We start from the raw sequence: 16,756 nt of genomic DNA, 5'->3' as shown, positions 1-16,756 counted from the left end.
GATGTTTAGTATTTGACATATCACCTGATCCCAATTACCTTATGTACAAAATGGAACTGAAAATACGTCACAGCTTGTTGACTGGGAGCTGGAAGTAAATGATCACAGTACTTAATAATCCTAAGTACTGTAATTAATTGTTTTAAGTTAGCCCACAAGCAGATGGCTGAGACATAGAAGAACGTTATGGTAGAATGAGAACAGATCTGGTAGACAAGACCTGTATTCTTGTTCTAATTCTACTGCTAGTTTCTTTGGCGATTCTCAGTAGTCACTTGTCCTCTCCAGGTCTCGTTTTGCCTTTCATTGTCCATTTTTCTCTCTTCAATAATGAGGAGGTAGGAGAACATGCCCCTTATCTCCTGTTAGTTGGAAGAGGCATTGCTTCTAAAATGGAAAATTTAAGTATTTTACATTTTGCTTTTCAGATGCAACTGTAGGTTGGGCTACTTCCATCACAAATCATATCACCAAATTTAACATTTCTTTTAGATGGAATTATATGTAGTCATATTCTGCCTAATGAATGTGTCTCTTTGGTCCTTGCACACCTGTATTTTGTACAGATTCTTTCATGAAATAAATGATCAGTAACTTTTTCTTCTTGACAATGACCTTTTTCTGGTCTTTAATATTTTGAAAGCCACAGTGTTTCAATAGTCATTTTCCATAAGGCACTCATTAGTTTATGAGGCCAAGTTTGAGTTTAGAATATCAAGGTAGTACCAACTATCCTTTATCTATATCAATGGAATTTTGTGTTGTTTGATTGGTCTAATTCTCTCATTCTTATTATTTAAAGTATGTAGTATACAAATTACATTTGATAATATGTATTAAAAGTATAAATACCAATGTTGCTGTGATTTTAAATGTCATCCTTCAGTGCTCCTATGAAAAAATTCAACGATCGGTAGGATGCTGGATTCATATTAGATTTCTCACCTAATATTTATAGTATTTGCTTTCTTTTTTAAATTAAAAAATTATTTTTTAATTGAAGTATAGTTGATTTACAATGTTGTGTTAATTTCTGCTGTACAGCAAAGTGATTCTGTTTTATATATATACCTATATATATTCTTTTTTATATTCTATAATATTTGGTTTCTTATTAGGCAAATAAAGAGGTAATCAATTTTTAAAAACTTGCTCCTGAATAGTCATTCTGTGAGTGTCTGACATTACTCAGGGTAGCATTAATGTCACCATGTTTTCCTGCATCTGGGGAGTACTGTCACAGTGCTCGATTATTTCACCTAACAGGCTCTTGGAAGGATGGACCCTGATGTGGCAGCTTGTAGGTATACATTAGGATGGGTTGTGTTAGAGCCAATTGCTGTCTGACCTCTCCTCCCAGTAGAGGCAGTGTAGTGCCATCTGTACATCTTTTAGTCACATTAAATCATGTCATTTAAAGAGCCTCTGAATGTGAACGAATTTACCTTATGCTTAGGAGAGAAATCAGTCGAACTGTTGAACTACAAGTCTGTGTTCATCTGCATCACCAATTTTCATATTGTTTGAGTTCTTTCTTCTCTGGACTGGTAATAACACCGTCAGAGACTGTTTAAAATTTGCTACTGTCATAATTAGAACATTACTAAGGATTAAAAAATTGCCATTAAGGTAATTTAAACTCTATATTTACGTGTAGGTCCCAGGGCTATAGCGTCAAGACTGTCTTTCCAAACTAGATACGGACGTTTGCAGGCATCATCCTGCCAAGGAGCTGCCATGCCAAAGCATACTCACATGAAGCGCTGAGGAATTTTATGGACACGAGTCCCTCTAAAAGAAAGAGGATTCCATGCTATCCTCTTTCTTTTAGAGTGATTTGTGTAGTGAGGTGGATGGACCTAGAGTCTGTCATACAGAGTGAAGTAAGTCAGAAAGAGAAAAACAAGTACCGTATGCTAACACATATATATGGAATCTAAGAAAAAAAAAAAAAAGGTCATGAAGAACCTAGGAGTAAGACGGGAATAAAGACACAGACCTACTAGAGAATGGACTTGAGGATATGGGGAGGGGGAAGGGTAAGCTGGGACAAAGTGAGAGAGGGACATGGACATATATACACTACCAAATGTAAAATAGATAGCTAGTGGGAAGCAGCCGCATAGCACAGGGAGATCAGCTAGGTGGTTTGTGACCACCTAGAGGGGTGGGATGGGGAGGGTGGGAGGGAGGGAGACGCAAGAGGGAAGAGATACAGGGATATATGTATATGTATAACTGATTCATTTTGTTATAAAGCAGAAACTAACACACCATTGTAAAGCAATTATACTCCAATAAAGATGTTAAAAGTAAATAAATAAATAAATAAATAGGATTGAAATGCCCAAGCCTATTGAAGGAACTTCTTCTGGACACATGGCCATGCACATGGCCTAGACCTGCACAATCACAATTCACCCTAGGCTCAGTCATCTTTTTCCCCCCAGAAATAGGCATGTGAATAAGCTAAGACCAAACAGAGCCTTCCCCAGAACTTTCCTTACAGAGAATTGGGTAAGACTGTCCCTTTGCGATGAATTTGCTTATCTTGTATACCATGATTACGGGTGTGCCAGAGACCACTTAATGCTCACACAGAGTGAATCTGACTAATAATTGGAGAGTTAGAGCTCTCGTTACAGTATTTAAGTTCCTCCCTTTGGGCCACCCAGATCTGAAGCAGCAATAGGACTCCTGGACCACTGGACTTAAAAATCACATGAGCTTTTTTTGTTTTTTATTTACTGTTCAAGTCAGTGACCCCAGGAGCAGCAGTGTTAACTTCATCTGAGAACTTGTTAGAAATGCTTATTTCTGCATCAGAACATTTGGGGATAGGTCCAAAAGTTTAACAGGCCCTCCAGGTAACTCTGATAGAGTAAAGGTTGTGAAACTGGTTTAAAAGGTGTTTTTAACTCCATTTTTTAAAAAATTGAAGCATAGTTGACTTGCAATATTGTGCTGGTTTAAATTATTTTGAATTTAGCTTCTGGCCATCTTCAGTTGGTGAAGTCCTGATATAGCAATGACAAATAAGAAATTTTATAAAACGGATTAGAAGAATTTTGGTTTAAAAACTCTTCTCACTTGGCCATGGCAGAGACCAAAGTTTTGAATAGGGATATTGTCAGGAAATTCCTAGAACCTCTTGTCTCAGGTTAGCTTTGTACCCACTTAGCCTCAAGTAGTCACAGGCCATTTGAAGACAAACATTGAAGAATCTGTTCCATCTCGAACTTCAGATCATGAGAATTTTCAAACTCTGGGGGATACAGACAGGAGTCGTCTCTGAAACTTTATGTCAGCTTGAGCACATTCTATTTAAGCTAAAAGAACTGCTTAATTTTAGCTTCAATATCTAGGTTTAGAAGGGAACCTTTATAGATTGTCTCAAGGGGGGATTTAGTTCCTCGATCTAAATATCTCTGCCTTTGATCCAAATCATTCCAATTCACTTTAACATAAGAGGGTGCCTGTTGTTTTCAACTGGCTTAGTGCTGGATACTGTGTCATCAATATAAAAATATAGTCAGAAATCTCTTGTGAGTTAATGGTATCATAGCAGTATGCTCTCTGATTAACAATAAAGAATATAAAAATGCATGCTTTTAAGAAATATTGTATTACTCACAAAAAAAGAAGCTTGTCCTTTACACGCTTATGAATGCAGAATATGTCATGTGGAAAGCACAGGATTTCCTTTATTGTTATTTTTTAATATTAGATGTCTCTGCAATGCATGTTGATGGTCTGGCAGATTCAATTTTCATGATACCTTCTTTTGAGAGGATATCTGATTTGAAGCATAATATCCATAAAAATAATATCTCGCTGTGCACTTTGTATTCAAACAAGTTTAAACAAGACTAACAGCAATTACTTACTAATTTTAAGAGCTGGACTATGAAAACAGAAAGAGGCTAATCTATAAAATTCTTTGCAAGGAAATGGACAAAATTGGAAAAATATTTAATTAATGTTTAATTGTAATTAAAGGTTATATTATATGATATCACCTTTACAGGTTATGCATCTCTGCCGCTCAGAGACCTTACAGGGGAGGTGGCCTTGATGGCTATTAATATAAGCCAGTTTCCCATTAGAAGCATTTACTAGTATATTACATAGAGTCTCCTTTTCCAGACATCCAAGTATGTTCTAAAATTCCATTGGCACATGTCAATATTTTAAAGAAACCTGTGTCTAGAATTTACAGTGTAGTTGAAAATTATCGTCAAACAGAAGCCAGATTGCCTTTGGTCCTTATTTACTGGCTTCTAATTCACTAAAATAGAATTCATTTGTTCCATAGGCAAGTCATCACAATTCTTACTTTTTCTATATTTATATGACCTTTTTGACCAGGGAAACAAAACAACAACAACAACAAACAAGCATTAACTTTGAGATAAAACAAACATTTGTTAAAATTCTGGTTGTACCAAATACTTACTAGCTGTATGGTGTTGGGAAATATACTTTTCTAAGGCTTTGCTTCCTTAATGTATAAAGATGATGACCACTCTTTCTCAGGTAGATTGCCTATCTCTGCTTTGCTCAGTTCTTCTTCTAGGGTTTTACCTTGTTCCTTCATCTGGAACACATTCCTCTGCTGCCTCATTTTGTCTAAGTTGCTATTGGTATTTTTTTTTAAACAGGAAGAATTTAAAATTTTTATTTATTTATTGTTTTTACAACATGGATTTTATTTTTTTTAATTTTTATTGGAATATTGTTGATTTACAATTTTGTGTTAATTTCAGCTGTACAGCAAAGTGAATCAGTTATACATATACATATATCCACTCTTTTTTAGATTCTTTTCCCATATAGGTCATTACAGAGTATTGAGAACAGTCCCCTGTGCTATGCAGTAGATCCTTATTAGTTAGCTATTTTGTATATAGTAGTGTGAATATGTCAATCCCAATATCCCAATTCATGCCTCCCTCCCTTCCCCCTTGGTAACCATAAGTTTGTTTTCTACATCTGTGACTCTATTTCAGTTTTGTAAATAAGTTCATTTGTACCATTTTTTTAGACTCCATGTATAAGTGATATTTGTCTTTCTCTGTCTGACTTATTTCACTCAGTATGACAATCTCTAGGTTCATCCATGTTGCTGCAAATGGCATTAGTTCATTCTTCGCTACTGGTATTTTTATGTATGTAGTAGGTTAGTTACATGTCTCGAACTTGGAGAAGTGCCCTCTGTGTCCCTGCAGTGCACTTCCCTCTCATCACCCAAGCTATACATTCCAGAGATTTCCCCTAGGAGGGCTGCGTGAGTCCTTCTGTTGTGGCAGGCTAACTATGTGGGCAGTCTGGTAGGCTGATTGGCCCCTGGTCTGGTTGGTTGCCAGGTGACTTCATATTTGTCAGAATGGCTATCATCAAAAAGGGCTTCCCTGGTGGCGCAGTGGTTGAGAGTCCGCCTGCCAATGCAGGGGACACAGGTTCGTGCCCCGGTCCGGGAAGATCCCACATGCCGCGGAGCGGCTGGGCCCATGAGCCATGGCCGCTGAGCCTGCGCGTCCGGAGCCTGTGCTCCACAGCGGGAGAGGCTGCAACAGTGAGAGGCCAGCGAACAGCGAAAAAAAAAAAAAAAAACAAAAAACTATGTTGAATAAAAGTAGCGAGAGTCATCATCCTTGTCTTGTCCCCGATCTTAGAGGAAATGCTTTCAGCTTTTCACTGTTTAGTATGATGTTAGCTGTAGGTTTGTCATATATGACCTTTATTATGTTGAGGTAGGTTCCCTCTATGCCCATTTTCTGGAGAGTTTTTATCATAAATGATGTTGAATTTTGTCAAAAGCACTTTTTCTGTATCTATTGAGATGATCATATAGTTTTTATTCGTTAAAATAACAACATCAACAACAACACTGATAAAACATCAGAGGTCTCTGATCTTGGACCTAATTTACGGCTACAAGGCTAAATGCACCAAGAAGGTTGCAATTGTCCGTAAATACAGGACCTGTTGTGGTGTCTCCCTCAGGAAAATGGTGAAGAAAATTGAAATGAGCCAGCACACCAAGTACGCTTGCTCCTTCTGTCACAAAGCCAAGAGGGAGAGCTAGCTGTGGGCGTCTGGCACTGTGGTTCCTGCATGAAAATGGTAGCCGGTGGTACTGACCCTACAATACCACTTCTGCAGTCACAGAAAAGTCCATCCTCAGAAGACAGAAGGAATGGAAAGATCAGAAGCTCCACCATGGGAAACACTGCTAGCCTGTAATAAGTGGATTCATTTATGTAACCCCCCCCCAATAAGTATCCTCAGAGATTTCTAAAGTTTAGTGACTGCTAAAAGAGAAAGAAATAGATTATAGAAAGGAACTAACCTGGGAGCTGTTATCTAAGAATAACCTTTGTTTTCTTAGAAGAAAAAAAAATCCATCTTATGCCAGGAAGGAAAAGGTGAGATCCAAGGAATCTGCATTCCTTGAAAGATTTCTGAGTGATTCTGAATTAAATGGTTGGCACTTTAGAAAGTTGCTCTAAAGGGCTAGTCTTGAAATCAGAGCCCATCATTCACAGGCTTTTTCCTTTCTGCCCCAAAAAAGGAAACAGAAGCTGATAGTCACCGAGAGAAACAGAAAACTCATAGAGCAAATAATAGTTCTTTTTGAACCAGCGAAGTGAGGCAGTGTTAACAAGCATCAAAAAACAAAAACTAAGACCAAACCCAGGAAAGCAACAGCAACAAGTGGAACAGAAACAAAAAGGAAGTAATAAGGACACTTTAAAGGTATGGTCTGAAATCAAGAGAGAAGGATGGAATTAAGACCACAGCACCTTCACACTGTATATATGGTAAAGTGAAAAGGAAAAGCAAAGTTTGGAAATGATGTTTGGTATCAAAGTTTGGTAACAAATTCAGAAAGTAGTTAGAAAATGTTTGATTGGATGATGAAATAAAACATGAAATGAGATTAAAATAAATTGAAATGTATTAATACAAGTAATTGAAAAGCCAGTTTTATCCAGTAACTGGTAAGCCAGGTAGCTCATACACAAACAGAAAAAGAAACAAGCCAAAAAATCTCTACAGTCTAGAAACCGAACTGCCCATCTCTATTTCAGATAGTGTGTTACACTATTTATGAACATTAAAGCAGCACTTTTAGAATCTGAAACCAATGTTTGACTTAAAAAGGAGACTCAGGTGATGAAAATAAGGACGTGGATTGTATTAAGATCTAAAGGGTCATCAGAAAAAAAGTTCAGAGTTGCAGTGAAAATACATCTAAAACTATTTTAAAATATTCTCTTAAAATTTATATTTACTGAGAGTCTTTTGGATACTCTGCAAAAAAGTAATTCAGTTACTTCTTAATGTGATTTTTTGGGAACTTTCAGTTTTTGATATATTGTCTCTCCCATTTAAGTGTTTTCTTCAAATTGGGTACGGTAACAACAGCATTTTCATGTGTTTTTATTATGCTAATGAAAAACTTACTTATTTAACTTGGCGTCTAAATACCTAAAAGTGATTTACTTTGAATCGTTAGTCTCCATTTAATCAAGCAGGATGAAGTGAGGGGTATTGGTTGCCATATCTTTTCCCTATAAAAGAATATTTAATCTTGAAGGCGACACTTGTCTTGCTCTAACTATGAGGGTATCAGATCCAGAACATTCTACCAGGACTGGGTGAAGGGCTTCCATTGCACTTGTGGGTGTTCTGTCCCCATTTGTTTCTCTATTTTTTTTGTCGAAGTATGGCTCCTGTTCTCACTTCAATCTGATGGAGGAGAAAAAAAAAAGTTTCTCTGGCTTTGCCGTCCACCTGCCTCCCACTTCAGTGGTGCATTAGCTGTATCTGCACAGAGCAGAAACAGGGAACCTAGTTAGAGTCGGTGTCTCAGCCCCAATCCTGAAACTGATGACGCCTTTTTTTTTTTTCCCCTACACTATTTGATTCACATTCTTACAAAGTTAAAGGCAAGCTTGCTTCAGTTTTATCTTGTTTTCGTTTTCTCCACCTCCGTTTCTCAGGTCCGGATGTACTGAAGATTATGCGTGGAGATCTGACACCCATCTTTCCTCGGTTATGGAATCCCAGCAGATTAAACTATGAACACAATAGCGCTACATTCTTTTTAAGGCTACTGGAGAAACACTCCCTCCCCCCCTCCCCGCCCTCTTAGTTCAGTTGTACGAGTGTTTGAAATAAATCAGTCAAGTTTAAAAGGTTTTTTTTATTTATTTTTTTAATAATAAAGGTATGAATAGATGTAAAAAGGGTTTGATCGTCATTTTGGATCTTTACAAAGGAGATCCTGAAAATCTCAAGGAGGCTAGAATTCTAGGGGATAATTTCAGAAGTGAGTTTGGACTTTATTCTTAAATAATTCATAATTTAAAAAAAATACCGTTGCCGGAAAAGTTGTTTCCAAATCGAGTTCACTCTCCTTCTATCTTAAAACTACACTTGCAGCTTAATCCTGTAGCAGTGCTTTTGTTTCAAAACAAAATTCAAAGTTGTGCCATTAAAATAATGTGCTGAAAATGAAGCAAAATGTAACCACTATAGTTGGAAAATATAAAATATTTGGTTGAGATGACTCAGAGGCAACAATAAACTAGAAAAGAAGAGGTTTTTCATGGTAACAAGCGCTGTTCTCAGCCTTACTGTATATGCGAAGATTAATTTTTCCTTCCTTTTTTCCTTCTCTGCCTCATCCTCCTCTTTCTCCCCCTCTTGCTATTATTGTAATGATCAAACCCGGAGTCCCTGAAGCAGAGAATATCTTTATTTTGCTCTCCATTTTGTTGCCCTAGAATGTAAGTTAGACTTCTTGAAGAAGTTTGTTTGTTGCCCACTTACCTTAGTAAACGCACGATGAGTATTTGTTGAAAGAATGAATGATTGAATGGATGAATCAATTAGATGTCATACCCCCTGATAACAGCTCATGGTCTTCCAACCAACATACATTCTCTTTTATTTTTTTCCCTTAGATTGTAATTAAAAGTTGATGTCATAATCAGGTTCAGCTTTTGTGCATATAAAGGTTCTCTGATTTTGAAAGCCACCAACCAAAACCATTCTTGGGCTTTTTGATAGAACAAGAGACATGTCTATGTAATAATGATAAAACTAGAGAGAATAACCACTGCAGTTATTTGGAATTAGATGAGGAACCCCTAATTTTTGCTTGAATGAGGTTTTATTTTTCAGTTTATGTGGCTGCTTTGTAGAAACAGCCAAAACCAAAATGCTTTTCCCTACATACCTCCAGAAAAGGAGATCCTGCGACTGTCTTATTTGGAAATGTTTCTTTGTCAAATGTCCTCCTTCCATAGAACTTAAATTCCCTGAAAATATAGCCTGTGCTCTGGTGCAATGCCAGGAAAAAGACATTACAACTGAATAACCATATATCTTTAATGCTCAAATTGACTCACTCATCAAGATTAATCTAACGTTTTTTCATGATACTTATTTACCACTCTGAAAAGTATGTTTATAACTCCTTCTGGCCTTCCTCCCTGAGCTTGGTAAATCATCCTAATTTTAAAAGATCGAGGAAAATTTGGGTTAATGATTCTATATCCATGTTGTAAATTTTTTCTCCTTTAACTACATAGTGCCTATCTTCTTGCTGACTTCATCAGTTTAACGACACATTTCAACCAATTTCAATGTTTTAAATTTGAATTTATTAAAAAAATTTAACTTGCCTTACACTTAAGGTTTCTTCCATATTACAAGGTCTCATTTCAAAACGGAAAAATACCCTCTTTGTATGCCAGTCATCCCTGCCCTTTGACGGTGGTGTTTTTTCCTCTAGATTTCTGAAGTTGTTATTGCAGAGATTTGAGGCAAAATTAGTTCAGAGTAGTTGTTGCCAGAGCAGAGACCTATCTGCTTTGAAGGCCTTTGTCCAGAACAATGTTTACACATAGTAGGCACTCAAAAAGTATATATGACTGATGGTAAAAACTACCACTAACTATTCATATGGCTATTATAAGAGCAAAGTTTATATGGAGAAAAATCAGTATATCTATTTATCTTCTTTTTTTTCCTTTTAAATAAAAGCATAGTTAAAATAGATCACAAATATACAGAAATCCATTATATATTTTCTTTTAACCTGAACCTCACTGTGACATGTAAATTGACTTGTTTATGTTAATAGCAGCCATTTAGGAGTAAATTCCCAAAGTACTGCATGATAATTAGATTGGGCATAATTCACACACTGTATGTTACGTTGAAAATGGGCTCCTTCAAAAAGGTATCAGCTAGAATAGAGCATGTACCTCCAAACTGTCTCTAAAAGGATTCTCATTACATAAAACCACACACACAGTGTGAAAAAGATAATGTCGGCACTTAATGCAGAAAAATAATGCAACATGTTCCTTTTTGGTTCATTTACTACCATATGCTACTTGAGTGATGAAAACCTATTTGGTATAGAGACAGACGTGGATATACTTGAAAATCCTAGGCCATAATGAAGCCTTATATTTGTTATTTTGGAAATGACTACTAAGTGTTCAATTATGAAACAACTCCAGATTATTAGAAAATATCATTTGATCTGTCCCCTATAAGGACTAGAGGAGGACTTTTAGTTTTCTTTTTTCATTACCCAGTTCCTGTGTAATGAAAATTCCAAATTTGGAAATGCCTAATAACTATGCAGTTCTGATAGTACTAAATTAATTAATATTTAAACATTTTATCTCCATAAGAGAATGCTATTAAAGAATTACGGGTTGCCAAAATACTCATATTTATCATTACTTTTTATGATATCAAACAGAACTGTGAATTAAATATTAATTTAACTTATTCTAAAATGTATCAAAAATTCTATTAATTATCTAAATTATTCTAGGTTGTGGAAGAATCTGGAGTACAAATAATAAACTTTATCAATATTTAAACAGAAACGAATTAAATAACTTATTTAATATTACTGAGAAGCAATGTCTACAGCTCAAATCTGAACAAATAAAAACCATGTTTTGCTGTTTATTTTATGTGATTGCAGGAGACAAACTGCTTCCAGGATATGGAAATAATTAGAAACACACAGGCAAATGATAGCAAATATTTTATGAATATGGCTTTTTAACTTTTCTGGTAGGTTATAAAAAGATTTTATGCCAGGACAAAAAAATTATGATCCACTTTTTTTTTTATGTAGACTCATTCCATTAAGCTAGTAAGCTTTTCAGGTATTTAGGGTGACTTGAGACCAAACTATGAATCTACAAGTTTTAATTCAGTTGAAAATCTTGAAATTATCTGTCCCAAAACTTAGTGAATATGCGCAATTGTGTGGGATTATGCCTTTTCCTTAAAGTAACCTCAAAGATGTTTTTCTATGGTGGGGTTTTAACCCGCAAATTTTTATAGCTACCGTTTATTGAGATAATATCTTCCTATTTTCTGTAGTGTTTGCATAAATTAAAATGTAATGAAAAATAGGTACTTGCATATAGCCTCTAAAGCCTCATACAACTAAAAACAGTCGTTGATAAATTACAAAGGGAAACATAAAACAATTCACAGTGGTACTTCGCTAATGCTGAATTTTAAGTAAATATAAAAAAGCAATGAGGTCAAACAAAGTGTTTTACTAAATGGTTAGAAAACTAACTGAGGCCTTTGAAATATAAACAACACCCTCTTCTCTTGATTATCCCTCTCCCACATATATTATACTAGGTATTGTCTGAATCAGAAAGAATCTAGGGCAGAAACAATGTGAATAAGGGAACAGGAATTCTGTACTTTAAGTTCCAGGTATCAGGAGCATGTCTTGCCTGTTGCAATCTTAGTCCTAGATTATAGAACACTTCCTATGGGACAGCCAGCGGAAGATGGACTTTCTCAAGCCACTGGTGCTGGCTCTAGGATCTTGAAGTAGAGCAGTGTGGCATTAAGCAGCAGACATAGGCACAAGTCAAACAGAATCTTGGTGGACGGAGGCTCCAGGCTGAGGTTGGCGTGGATGGTGCCAAGTAAAAATGAAGAAGAAAATGGAAGAAGAATTTAAATAAGCATTTTTACCCTTTAGGTTTTATCTTCTCTTTTCCCTTTTCTTTTCTTCTTTCCTTATCGCTCTCTAAAATAGTTTGGGTTGGACAGGAATGTCAATGTGATTGGTTTCCAGGGAAGGAAAAGAGGAAAGAACAGTTGGCCAAATGGCATTTTTCCTACTTTTCTCCTCATTCTTAGCTTTGCTTCATAGATGTTCTGTTCCCATCTCCCAACCCACCTCCCCATTTCCAATCTTTGTTCTCTTTCCCCAAGCTTAGGGTGGAAGGGGTCAGAAGTAGTAATCCATAGAAGACAATCATTCCGCCATCTTTCTTTTCCTTCAACTCTCCTGGCTTTTAGAATGAGAAGTAAAGAACATGTAAAATTTCTTTTCAACACTTGTATCTCCTTTCTACCAATGGCTTCATAATTGTCCATCCTGTCAGCCTAAACACTACTGCTATACTGTGCTGGGATTTGGGGCCTTGAATGTACAAAGTACCTTCTGGAAGAGAAAATTCTGGTCCTACTCAGAGCTGTACTGTTAAGTAACCTCCTCATTTTTTGTGTAACCCAAATAAATATTACAGCCCCAAGAAGTCCAGTCTAAATATTGCACGATACTCAAAGAAACACACTCTAGCAAACGATGGGAGTGAAAAGGAATCCAGATCTTTACTTTCAGTTCTCAAACATCGTGAAAGGAAGTCTTGTTTAAAAATCGAGGGACTTCCCTGGTGGTCCAGTGGTTAAGACTCCATGCTTCCATTGCAGGGGACACGGGTTCCATCCCTGGTCCGAGAACTAAGATCCCGCATGATGCATGGCATGGCCAGATAAATAAATAAAATACACAGTTCCACTCTTTAAATCCACTTTCCGCTGTTCCTCTTGTTCTACCACTTTCTCACTTGCTGCTTTGGTACCTCTTTCTCTCTACCTCCAGACTTTCAATTCTCATCATAAATTGCCTATGGTGACGGCCTTTTTCTTTTTCTACTTTTTTTTTTCCTTCAAATTTATCCTATGCTCTCTCCAGTAAATTTCTATCCTTTCTCTTTCTTTTTCCCTACCCTTCAATCTCTTATCTGGTTCTCCTCTCCAACAATTCCCGCAATGTGGCTGATAAGGCTAGGGTAGAGATGAGGGCATGGGGCCTGGGGTCGGGAGAAGTAAGGAATTTAAAGATGCTCTGAATACTCACACATTCATAACTTTTGCCCTTATTATAACATCTTTAATTACCTTATTCCTCTGGTATCTCCTTTTCAATTTCCAACATAGTCAAGTCTCTTATCATCCTGAATAATTCCCCCAAATTTCCTTAAAATCCAATCTTTCATCCTAATCCTCAGACTCAGATGACCCATAAAAATAGCTCACTCATGCTGCCCTCACTTTCTAATCTTCCTTTTTTTTTTTTTTTAAATCCCACTGAAGCCTGGCTTCCAGACCTGCTTAGATTACCAGTCACCAAATTTAATGGCCTTGTTTCAGGCCTTAATCTACTTGACTCCTCTGAAGGTTTAGCATTCTTTTCTGAAACTTTCCTGTTTCTGTCTCCCCAAAATATTTTGTGTTTATTTCTCCAATTACTTCTTCTTAGCCCTCTTCTCTTCTCTTCTTACCATACACACATTCCAGAGTATAATTTCAACCATTTTCTGGATGAGTCCCAAATCTTTAACTCCAGCCAACCTTTGCTAGAGAGTTACCAGAGGCCCCTTAGAGTCTAATGAAAGACATCAGCACCAGGAAGAAGAAGAAAAAAGACAACTAGGCAACAAGTATACTACATTTTATATTTGTTTTCTCAGGCTTTACAAACTCCCTGAAATTCACCCATAGACAACCTGCCAATCTGCTCCAGAGTGATAGACTCAACTGCTTATTAACATCTATAGCTAAATCTTCTTTAGGTTCCATAAGTTTGGTCCTTCAGGTAATCAGTGTTTCCTTGGACTCCTTTCTTCATCAAAGCTATATCAAGTTCCTCCCAATTTCACTTTCAGTTAAGGGCATCACTACTATCCAATGGATCACAAGCAGAGTTCACAATGTCCTTCTTTCCCTCACAAGATACACCAATATGGCAGCAAGTCCTGATAATTCCTTGGAAACATTTCCTTTTTATCTACTATATTTGTCATTTCATCCTCCGTATTCTGGAACATTACCTTGTCCTCCAACATTTCGTTCTAGATCTCCCTCACCATAACTCATCTACACATTGTCAGCAGAGCCGTCTTTCTAAAACACAGATCTAATTCCATGCTTTTGATGGAGCCTTATTGTCTTGAGCAGAGGTCGCAGAATCAAAGACCCATAGGAGTCAGAAAAGGAATATAAATCAGTGAAGCAATCGGGTCAGAAAATAACTGAGAGGCATCGTGCCTGTGGAGACCAATGCCACGTCGTTCTTGCCATTTGAACATAATTGGCTCTAAGTATTTAAAGTGTGATTTAGGAAAAACCATCAAGCACGATGAGGGGTCTGATGCCTTATCCTCCTACATTTTAGCCTGCTACAGTTTCATAGATGCTGGTGGAACACAAGAGGCATAAAAGACGTTATTACTTAAGGTCATAGCAACAGCCAGTTGCTGTCAGCATGTCTCCTGGTTCCTGAAGTCCAATTCCCAAAACGTTACATGAAGAGGGTCATGAGAACCTGCATACGTAGTGCGTTGTGTTACAGGAGAGAAACCCTGGGCTTTGGAACCTGAGCATTTTATAATGGGCAGTACACTTGTCTGCCCTCTACTCTAGAAGGGGACACTATCTCTAGCTTCCACCTCTGTTCACTATACGAACATCCTTGCAAAGATAGTATGGAACAACAAAGGCCATCAGTGCTTCTGCTTGTGTGATGTGCAGAGACATGAGAGACCCATGAAGAATTATCTCTCAACAACAACAACAAAGATGTGTTTTTGCAGCAGATCTGATCTGTGAGATTTGTGTCTGTGACCTATGGTATAGAGCCAAGGTCATCCAATGACAGCCTGCAGGCTGGTCATTTATTTTTGTAAATAAAATTGTATTGGAACACAGCCGTATCCATTCATTTACTTGTTGCCTATGGCTGTTTTTGTGCTATCAAGGCCAAGCTGAATAGTTGTAACAGAGACCAAGCTTGAAATATTTACTCTCTGACCCTTTAAGAAAAAAGGCTACTTTTTTCTTTATTGTCCAATAGTATGGAGGATAAAATATTAGCATGTGATCTAAACTGCTTTAATCAAACACTTGAATCAACAATTCATTCATTCATTCATTCACTAAACAAATATATTTTGTAGAGTTACTATTATCAGACATGGTATAAGATGTTGATGCCCCTGAAACCAAAAACGTGGCCTTATTTTGTAGAGACTCCAGACCTAATGAAGGACACAGTCAACAGCATAGTGAAAATGATATAACATGGACTTCCCTATGGCAGCTGTAACCACGTGGATTTATGGGAGTCCATAGGAGTGGCACTGATGTGGGCCAGGAGAGTCAGAGAAGCTTCCTAAAGGAGAGAGTCCTCAAAGATAAGGAGGCTTCCCTAGATGCAGAAAGAAGTAAGAGCAGTCCAGATACAGGAAGCAGAGTGTACAAAAGCTTGGAGATTTGAGAAAGACCATACCACTGGGCCGATGTGCTTGGTAGAGAGAAAACGTCAGGTGCAAGGAAAAGCAACGGGGGTTAGGGAAAAAGGGTTTGGGTAAGTGAGTGGGGCCAGTCTGTGAAAGGCCTTGACTGCCTTGTGGAGGAGTTTTTCCTGAAACCATGAGAGCCTTTGAAGTAGAATTATATGGCGTTGTTTGAGGTTAGTGAAATTGCAGGTAGAAAGTCCAGTTAGGATACTGTGGCATTGGCTCAGACAGAAAATAACCAGCACCAGAATAAAGCAACAGGGGGAGGAGTGAGCAGTAGGAAAGGAGAAGAGGGGACAGGATTAGATGTTTACATTTCCCCATGCACCCTGTGCTCCAGCCACATCAAATTATTTACCTTTCCTTGATTTCAACTTGCTTTTGCGTGTGTGTGTGTGTGTGTGTGTGTGTGTGTTTCTGTGTGTTTGGGGGAGAGGGAGCTCTTTACGTACTTGGAGTCTCCACAGGACGATAAGCAACCTAAAGGCAGACATCTTACCTTGATCATCATTATATTCTTTTTGTTTTTTTTTTTTCCTGTTTTTTTTTTTTTTTTTTTACGATGTTGGGGGTAGGAGTTTTTATTAATTAATTAATTAATTTTTGCTGTGTCGGGTCTTCGTTTCTGTGCGAGGGCTTTCTCTAGCTGCGGCAAGGGGGGCCACTCTTCATCGCAGTGCGCGGGCCTCTCACTATCGCGGCCTCTCCCGTTGCGAAGCACAGGCTCCAGACGCGCAGGCTCAGTAGTTGTGGCTCAGGGGCCCAGTTGCTCCGCGGCATGTGGGATCCTCCCAGACCAGGGCTCGAACCCGCGTTCCCTGCATTAGCAGGCAGATTCTCAACCGCTGCGCCACCAGGGAAGCCCCATCATTATATTCTTAAAGTACCACAAAGTTCTTGGTACTCAGTGGATGCTCAGTACATACTTGGTGAATGAGTGAATGAATGCAATTTTACCTTCTTTCCTCCTCATTCATAAAAACTCAGCTCAAAAAGGAACTGCTCCTTATGAAGCTAAATTCCCCTTTCTCTCTTGCTACTTTCATCAGAGTATAGTACTACTAGAGTAGGTTGCATTATTACATTAAATCCGA

At 37.6% G+C, this 16,756-nt stretch overlaps 1 protein-coding gene and 1 pseudogene across 3 annotated transcripts in view; both read left to right on the top strand.

Moving 5' to 3' along the window:
* LOC141275943 (large ribosomal subunit protein eL43-like) overlaps nt 1–6,581 on the top strand; it is a 59,823-nt pseudogene extending 53,242 nt beyond the window's left edge.
* MGST1 (microsomal glutathione S-transferase 1) overlaps nt 1–16,756 on the top strand; it is a 161,477-nt gene that overhangs the window by 103,587 nt on the left and 41,134 nt on the right. For 2 of the 3 annotated variants that reach the window (XR_012324511.1, XR_012324510.1), the window contains one exon: nt 8,010–8,235. The exons of the other annotated variant lie outside the window; for it this stretch is intronic. The gene's annotated coding sequence lies outside the window, so the exon portion shown is untranslated. Of the gene's footprint in view, nt 1–8,009; nt 8,236–16,756 lie in introns of those variants that run through there. 3 annotated transcript variants of the gene reach the window in all.

The sequence above is a fragment of the Tursiops truncatus genome, chromosome 11 (assembly GCF_011762595.2).
Source record: "Tursiops truncatus isolate mTurTru1 chromosome 11, mTurTru1.mat.Y, whole genome shotgun sequence".
NCBI classification, from domain to species: domain Eukaryota; kingdom Metazoa; phylum Chordata; class Mammalia; order Artiodactyla; family Delphinidae; genus Tursiops; species Tursiops truncatus.
The sequence above is the reverse complement of the archived record's forward strand: the minus strand, read 5'-3'. Positions and strand labels throughout refer to the sequence as shown.